This window comes from Accipiter gentilis, chromosome 3, assembly GCF_929443795.1.
Source record: "Accipiter gentilis chromosome 3, bAccGen1.1, whole genome shotgun sequence".
Taxonomy (NCBI): domain Eukaryota; kingdom Metazoa; phylum Chordata; class Aves; order Accipitriformes; family Accipitridae; genus Astur; species Astur gentilis.
The window spans coordinates 39,243,673-39,252,362 of NC_064882.1; the positions used below are offsets into that span (position 1 = coordinate 39,243,673).

Below are 8,690 nucleotides of genomic sequence, written 5' to 3' on the forward strand. Positions count from 1 at the left end.
TTCTGACTTGGGCTTTGGCAGCCTCCTAAAAGTTCCACCACCCATCAGGCGTTAAGTGTCCACCCCACCCACAACTGTGGTTCGTCTGACTTCCTTGAACATCTCTTCTAACAGGAATCACCGCAGCCCAGTGAGGCTGGAATGCACCCCAAAACCATCCTGCAGCTACGTGCACAGGAGCCTCCTGAGCTGAACAACAGTCGGTATTTATGGGTAATACTGGGTTCAGGTCCATTACGCGTGGAAAGGGAAAAGACCAGGTTTTGCACCTGCAGAGCTAAAAAGGACTTGGGGATTAACTCCTTGTTTTTGTCCTAGAGCAAAGGTCTTTGCAAGGAGGTTGGTCGCACTGGCAGCGCTGGGCGATCAAAGCTGTTCCTGGAGAACTCATCAGAAAGCTTGTTGGGTTGGTAATGTAACCGATGGTAAAATGAAGGAGAGGAGGCTGGCAGGATTAAAGCATTGTTGCATTGCTGAATCTCCCAAGTCCCAGCCCTGGCAGCGGTGCTGCTGCTGAGCTCCCGGTTCTCCAGTGATCCCCTCTCTCCTGCAGCCCAGCCTGCCTGCGGTTCATTTAGCACCGAGGGAAAAATCAAACACTGAGGCCCTTTGTCCTGCAAATCTGCAACACGAACAGGCATCTCTGCAAAGACCAGCGTGCACTTGCACACCCACCACAGGCTTTGTTAGCACCTGAAGCCCCCTCCTGACATGGTGCTCCACGGAAGGAGATGTAAGGAGACATAATCCCAAATGAAGTCATGCGAGGAAATGGTTATATTTTTTTCCCTTTAAATAAGAAGCTGCCACAGTGCTCCTGAGAAATAGATATCCAACAGCAAGCCGCAGGCAGTCTGAGACGACAGATACATGTTTAAATAATGTCTTTATTCCAGTTCAGCTGAAAAAATAATTATTGAATTTGGGTCTTAAGCCAAGAAGTACCTTTGTTTCTGAGTGCTCATTGATTAAAACATTTTGTGCTTTCAGCTGGGTTCTAATAAAGACACTACATTACTCTTCACACAGAGTATTAAAATAATATCTTTATTTCGGAGGAGAGAGGAATTTAGAGAGTGACCTTAATGTTTCTTGAGATTTGAAGAATTTCACCCAGCCTAGAGAAACTCCTACTTGTAAACTCTGGGATTTCTGCTAGAACAGGAAGTTTCTCTCGCATTGTTATCCAGCAAAACGAGCTCTGGATTATATTTAGCTCCATTCATTCAGCACAATGAAAGTAAGACTCCAGCCAATTTCCTTAAGCAAGTTTATTAATAAGCACTAGTTGTTTGGTGGCTGGTCATTTCTAGGTGGCTGGGGAAGATGATATATGCAGCACAACCTCCCTCCCTCCTCTGAACAAGGTTCCCAGTGGATTCGACCACTCGAAGCACTTTATAATCTTTACTGGGTACCTGTGCAAGCCTGGCAGCCTAGACGTTGTCCCAGGTACAGCTTCCAACCCTGCCCTGGTCATTCATGCTTGCCGGCCCATGCTTCACTGGAGCTGCAAACAAACCATTAAAGGGAAGTTAGCAGCTTTTAAGCCAGAGGTAAATAATCTTTCAGTGGGTCTTAACTAGGGGCTCGAGGCAGCTCTGTGTAAAAAACTACTAACGCTGCAGCTGCTGAGCTGGAGGAAGCCACACTCACTGCAGAAACTGCAATAACAGCAAAGAATCCCAGCGCAGGGGAGCACGTGTTGAAGCCACACACAAATCAGGAGCCTTGGGTCAGTGAGGTCAGCTACAGCCTGGCGGTAAATCCCGGCTTCATCCATTGCTTTCTGTGTATCTAAAGACAAACCGCTTGGGGTGTGTCTCTTTTGAGGGCTAGAAAACAGACTTAAGGTGGTTTTATGCATGACAAACTTCGTGACCCGTAAGTTTTCATAGGTTTTGCCGGCTGCCACTTGGTTTCAAAGTATCTATAGTGTGTTCAGGATATGCTGAGCTCAAAATATCTCCTGCCTGTGCCCTACTAATCTAAACTATGTGACTATAAATTTGGGCTTGCCCTATAGAACTGAGCTCTATACCACCCACCTCCGCTTGCAGTCCTCAAGGGGAGAGGTCTGGAGCCGCGTGTCTCTGCAACACTTTCAGCAGTGGAATATACTTCTCTCCAGGCCCCGAGCAAAAATCAGGCAATATGATGTCTTGGCTTTGCTTGGACAGGAAAAACTCGTTGCTTTCCTCCCACTGGGAGCAATGGTGGGGAAGTGAGTGGACGTGATCTCCTCCGTGGTTCTGCAAAAACAAAGTATAGCAATATGCGGCTGTCCTCTCTCCATCTAGAAGCCGCGGTAGGGTGCCTTCACAGGTTATGGGCGCAAGGGAAGAAAGGACCTGGGATACACTACGTGGCAATCACAAACCATCACAGTTGGGGGTCAAAGGTAGAGGAAGGAGCAATGTTAGTCTAACTTCTCCCTACAGACTGTAGTTGTCCAGGTACAAGAAAGAAAAATGATCTGGTACTCTGGAAACCAAACACCAGTCCTGGGAAGGTGGTGGTCAGCATGGTCATGGGTCCTTTACTGGAACAGCTGGAGCCATTCTTCCCTCAGTGCCCACCTTGTCTCCTTCAGTGCCCATTACATCAGCCGTGATGGCACTGAGACTTCCCAAAGCTCAGCAGTTTGCACATTTCAGCCCTGCAAACCCAGGCATTGCTGCGAGGCACGTGTTTCAGCCAGACCTGGCAGATCTCAGCCAAAAGGACTGCAAATGGCCTTAACTTTTTCTAAGGACAGCTGAGACTGTGCCATCAGAGCGTGGCATCTTCAAAACAGGCACAAAGCAGGTAGGTAAGGCCACCTAAGCCAGCCACACATGTTATAAAAGCAACTTATAAAAGTAATAAAATATTAAGCCACAGAATTTCTTCAAATCTTAGCAATTTTTATGTATGTGCATGGTTGGCACTGCTGTTATTCCTGCCAAGCACTCAATTAGCACTTGAGTTAGTAAGATGTTTTAATGGCTGTTAAATTAATCAACAACTCTGACACTGTTTTCCAGTGTTTTGCAAGGGAAAGATACTCTTTCAGCCCAATTCCTATGTTATCATTGCCACTAATTATTTGTGTTTATTCTTTTTACTATGCTTATTTGATTTCATTTGAAACTAGATCCAGTGATAGGGAGTGTAATTTGGTATTTTTCCCTAATGTGCTGAATAGATGAGGATTAGAGCCCCACAGCTATGAGAAAATGAGTCCTCATAAGCATTTGTTCAAACAGAAATCACAGAGCCTTTTTGATGACTGTCATACCCTCTTTGATTTGCTCTTCATCAGTGCTTTTGCTAGTTTATTCACAGAAAGCTTTGTCAAAATGAAAGTATTGCTAAGAAAGGTGAAAACATGTAGTAGCCCAGGAATACCTGTGAAAATGTTTGGACTGACCTGTGCCACATCTGGTTTCTTCTGGTGGTCTGACAGTGATCCAGGCAGGGAAAAAAAATGTTTTGGGGGTTAGCTCATCAAGTCACTCAAAACAGCTAGTGTACTATAAATAGAAGGAAAACATCAAGTAAAAGCAATATGCACTATGTCCCCAAGCCCGGGGATTTAGAATTGTTTCATCCCAAAAAATTAAAAGAACAAAAGAAAACACATGATCTGTGGGCTGACAGCTCTGCCCCGGCTGGGGCGCTGAGGATGATGGTCTCCCACCCAGGCTGGGAGCGGGGTCGATGTGTAATGGGGTTGTTATAGGTCTTGGTCTGAGATATCTCCCTGGCTTCGTTCAAACTGATGCTTCTGCTGTGAGTGGAATAGCCTAGGGCTGGAGGTCTGCTGAGAGAAATGAAAAGCTTTCATAAAATTATGTCATGTGCTGAATCTGCCAGCTTGTCGTGTAATAATAGCTAAAACTTTCTGTAATTAAAACAAGTAGCTAGTTATGGTGTCTGACCATGATCAAAGCTCTTTTGTCTGCTTTGACAGTTGGCACATGTGAAAGATTTTGGCTTACATGGAAAATACTGTTGTGGTTTTTCTCTTGGTTTTAAATGGCAAGAAACATACATCTCGGATTATCCCTAAACTGAAAGAAAACAGTAACGGGAAACTGAGAACCAGAATGTGCATGACGTAAAATGTCTACGATTTCTGGCAGAGGCAGCTCCTCTACCCAGCCGTCATCCCTTTGGAGCGGTTGACCCGTTGCTGCAATGCAAATGGTTGAATCATGTCATTTTACATTTCTGCAGAGATAGGAATAAAGTTCTTCAGAACATTCCCAAATGGCCTGCACTGCCTTTTTAAAATAAGAATTGCTTTTGCATAACAAATATTTGTCTGAATTGTGACAAACCAATTGTCTCCCATTAGAGGATTTTTTTCATTACTTGGATTGTAATTGTTTTGAGACATTTTATGGATAAAAGCTACCTTTCAGTTCATGAGAGAAACCTACGTTATTTTTCCATATTCATGTCTGGTATCCGTATTACAAAATAAAGGGCTTGGTGAGTAAATATAAACTGCTTTTGCCCTCAAATTCCTCTTCACCTCAAAAAACCCCCAAACTAATCCAGAATTCCTTTTGCATCTCTGAAAACATCTACTTCTGCTTAGAAGGCTCTGGAAGGATAAATATGAAGTTTTACAAAAAAACAGATGTGAACTGATTGGCTGAGGAACATCAGCCAATAATATGATGTTTTAAACATTATATTAGGCAACAAAACATCATCTGAGGGAAGTGGCCAGCAGAGTGTATTGCTGAGCATCGAGATTTTTCCGTCCCTTCACCTGAAGTTCTGAGGTATGTTGTGTGAAGATTTGCTTCTTCCACATCTGTGTGCAATCATGTCTTTTTGTGTTTCCTGTAATTTCAAATTATGTCTGGAGAACTCAGTAGACACAGGCTGAATATTCCCCCAAATTCAGCTATGTTTGATGTGGGTCATCTTCGTATCTTGGTCATGGCTGGTAGAATGGGTTCTACCTTCAAGCATCACTCTGCATGCAAGTGTGCCTACACTCTGTTGCTTCTGGCCAGACATTTTTCTGCCTTTGCATCTTATCAGAGATGGCAGGAAATTTTTATTCCTCCTTATTTGGATATCTGGTTAATGAACTGATCTTCAGTCATCTTGGGCCACCTCTGCTTCAGAGGGCAGGACTTCACTGTGAATGGTCAGAGACCACCTCTTCAGTCTGTGTGGTCCTTGGAGCAACTCCAGCTCCATGGCTGGTGCTTTTGGCCCTGGACCAGACTGCAGAGCACGCAGGACCCACTCGTCCCTGGAGGTTTAGCCAACAACTACTGCCAAATCCTGCTGACCTTTGTGAAGATCTCCAGCGGTTTGTATCTTGGTAATGGCCCATGTCAGACTGCACCTTCTCCACTTGTAATCTTGGTTCCGTATAGTACTGTCTACAGAACAACCCACCCTTATCTCCTCTTGGGTGTGTGACAATTGTTTTTCTGGTGTATGAGCGGGAGCTGCTTTCCAAGCGTAGAGACAGCCATCCAGAATGCTCATATGGTGTGCTCATGTGGGCATTTCAGTAGCACAAGACCTTTGGTCATTACAGAAACAAAACTTCAGCTGAAACATGATGAACCACAGCACCAGGCAGATTGCAGGCAAAGGTGTCATTAACATATCCAGGGACATTGCCTCCAGGTGATGACGGGCAGTATTACCATCATGTGCAATACAATCAAGCAATGCGCTGTGACATTCCCCTATCCCTGGCAGGAAGCTGTTGACCTATGGAGCTTTCCTATTAGATTAATTTATCTACAGCTCACCTTCAACGAGTGCTTTTAATTGACAACCGGACTGATCTACCTCCCATGGAAGATAAGCACTGGCATTTTGTAGACTGGTTTCTTGGACTGGAGACATTTGGAAAGAAACCTGTTTACTGCAGATGTTAATGCAGAAGAGTCGAACCTGCTGTCCTCAGAAAGGAAGGGGTCAAAGGCTGTGGCTGGACCTGTTTCTGCTCCTATGCTTGTTCCGATTGCCTGAATGTGGCCATCTTGGTCCTACTGCTGGGATTTCCATTGCCTATTTCAAAGAGCTCTGTAGAATGCCACCTCCCTTTCCTGCTCTCCCTGTGCAGAGCTCTGGATCCACGCTTGTCCCCAGCTCCTCACGGCATTTACGCCAGCCAGCTCTCACCATTAGGACCTGCCCACTCCTCCCTGCAAAGGAACTTTTCACCAATAGTGGAAAGGGACAAGAAACATTCACCTGGCACAATACACTTGACTTTCCTTTGGCAATCTTACATGCTAAAGGTGAAAGACTTCAGTCTCTGCTGTAGCTCAGTCAGGGTCCATATGCAACCTCAAACGGATGACTATTGATATTTTTACATCCCTCTATCCTGAGATCTCATAAATGGTGATGGATATTATCCCTTTGCCTCTGGTACAGGTGAGAGGGAAGTGTCCCTCACCAAAATCTCCACCATACTGGGTGTTTGTCTACTCATTGCATGAATGTGCATGTTGACTATATCCAAACCTCTAACCTTACTTACCGTAACCAGCCTCTCTTTTTGCATACACAGCCTTCTGTGGAGTTCTCTTGAGTCATCAGGGATTCATTCCGCTTAATGATAAAACAAAAGATTTGTGTTACTACTACTGTAGTTTGAAGTGTTTCTCAATATTGTATCGTCTCACACCAGGATATGGTTAAGTAGGAGAAAGATGGAAGCTGTATTTTGAGCTGGGCATGGGAAAACTAGGCTGTAATTCGCATGGTTGCACAAGGTACAGTAATCTACTCTGCAGTTTAACATTTTCTCAAGCTGAGAAACTCTAGATCGGAGAGTTTCCCTGAAACCCAAAAGCTGAAAAAAATATTGATGTTTTGTACCATTTAATTTCTTATGTGATGTGAGCATTGTGCAGTTAGGGTGATGCAGTTCTAGTGGGCAGGACTAGGAAAATGGTGTCTTCTGTGATGGTAACTGGATATTTTCTGGTATTACTTTCTATATTGAGGCTTACCTTTCTTTCTGGAATGCAGCATATATATATATTTTCATTCAGGTTTGTGTGTGTATAAATGCAGACATACATAAGTACATATGTATGTGTTTATATATGCATACACACACACGGCCCAGGGGACCTGCCTATGTCTGCACAAATTCCATTTGAATTCAAAACTCTCCTTCTATTCACTTTAACTTTCAGTGCTGATTAATGGCCATTTCACAGCAGAAGAATGATCTCAGCTCCAACTCAAGGCATCAGGAACCATCAGCACTTTCCTCGGAGCACTTGGCTTTTCATGTGTCTCTTCTACTTGAAAAGAAGAACAGAAAATTTCCAAAACTGAGAGATACACAGAGATCAGATTCTACTGCAGAAGGGACAGAGAGCCCCCCAAAACAAAAAGACTTTGTCTAGAACTAGAAGACTGTGCGGAGATGAGTGGGCCAGAGCTACGTCCTGTTTCTTGAAAGACACTGGTCCAAACCTCACAGGACTCAAGAAGCACTAAGTAAACCCAGAAGGGGGAAGGCATTCAGGTGTTTATTTTTTTTCAGATGTCTTTATTGTTTGCTGGACTTTTTGAGTATAAAGCGAAGGTGACCTTGAGAAGTTCCTCTGCAAAACTTTCATGTGCATTGATCTGCCACACGCGAGTTCCCAGGAGGCTGAAACTGGAAGAGGTCAGATGTTTGAAAGCACGCTGGCTCAGGTGGAGCTGCTCGTAAGATCTGCAGCCTGAGACTTAGGTGGACCTGTTATAAAGGAGCCAGTAAACAAAGGATTTCTAAAACGAGTAACATGTATATTCCTCTAATGTTATACATCTGGTTTTAAACAAAACCAGATGTATAACATTAGAGGAATATACATTTAAATAAAAGCTTAATATTTAAACCTCAAGAGGATACTCCCATGGCAGCCACTAAAGTGAACGCAAGATAAAAACCCCAGATAATATAATAAACATGAAGAATTCCTGCAGGGAGGGATCCTGAGGTGCTCTGCAACTCTAAAATGATACAGAGAAGAGTAATAATTATCAGTTTGCTGTGAACTGGGGTCTCGTCTTCTGGAAACCCCTGCAGAGAGGAATGGGATAGGTTTCCCAGACAAACACGAAGTATTGCTGGTTCAATCTTCCCCTCCTCTTGGGCATGAACAGTTTGAGAATCTTCTACCAGCTTGTTCAGTAAATCCTTCCTCTACTACACATGTAGTTCAATCTCTCCTGCTCCTTACCTGAGCATGGTCCTACTTGCCTGCAAAATCACTAAGTCCTGAAGGAAAGCTACACTTCAAGGGTTTCTTTTTAAAATCTTTTTATCAAAATATATATAGTTTGCCCAGATAAAATGATAGATCAGTGGCATAAGCTCCTGTAATGAACGCAGTAGCAAATGCTAGGCAGGTGCTGTGGTCTCTGTTACCTCCTTCTAGAAAAAGCAGAGTAAAGAAGCCCGGTCATGTCCTTCCACCTCTGCCTTCCACAGCCAGCTGTACTGTGGCATCTCTCCAGCTTCTGGCAAAACATCTCCCACCCAGACAACTGTGAATGTGTTTCATGTGGTCGGAGAGCACTGGAAAGACAGGCCAGAAATTCAGCCTGTTACGCTAAACCCAACAAATAGGAAATTATCTGCATATAAATATAGTTTATGCTTTTCCACTTGAAAGGAAATCCCCTTATCAGCTCAGTCTCAGATGAAAACA

At 43.9% G+C, this 8,690-nt stretch overlaps 1 long non-coding RNA gene across 1 annotated transcript; it reads right to left on the reverse strand.

Moving 5' to 3' along the window:
• Positions 1-941: 941 nt before the first annotated feature.
• Positions 942-7,762, reverse strand: LOC126053114 (uncharacterized). The gene is made up of 4 exons (XR_007510270.1): positions 6,515-7,762; positions 3,413-3,441; positions 2,049-2,252; positions 942-1,510 (listed from the first exon to the last, which is right to left on the reverse strand). It is a non-coding gene; the product is annotated as an uncharacterized LOC126053114 (long non-coding RNA).
• Between the last annotated feature and the right edge of the window lie 928 nt (positions 7,763-8,690).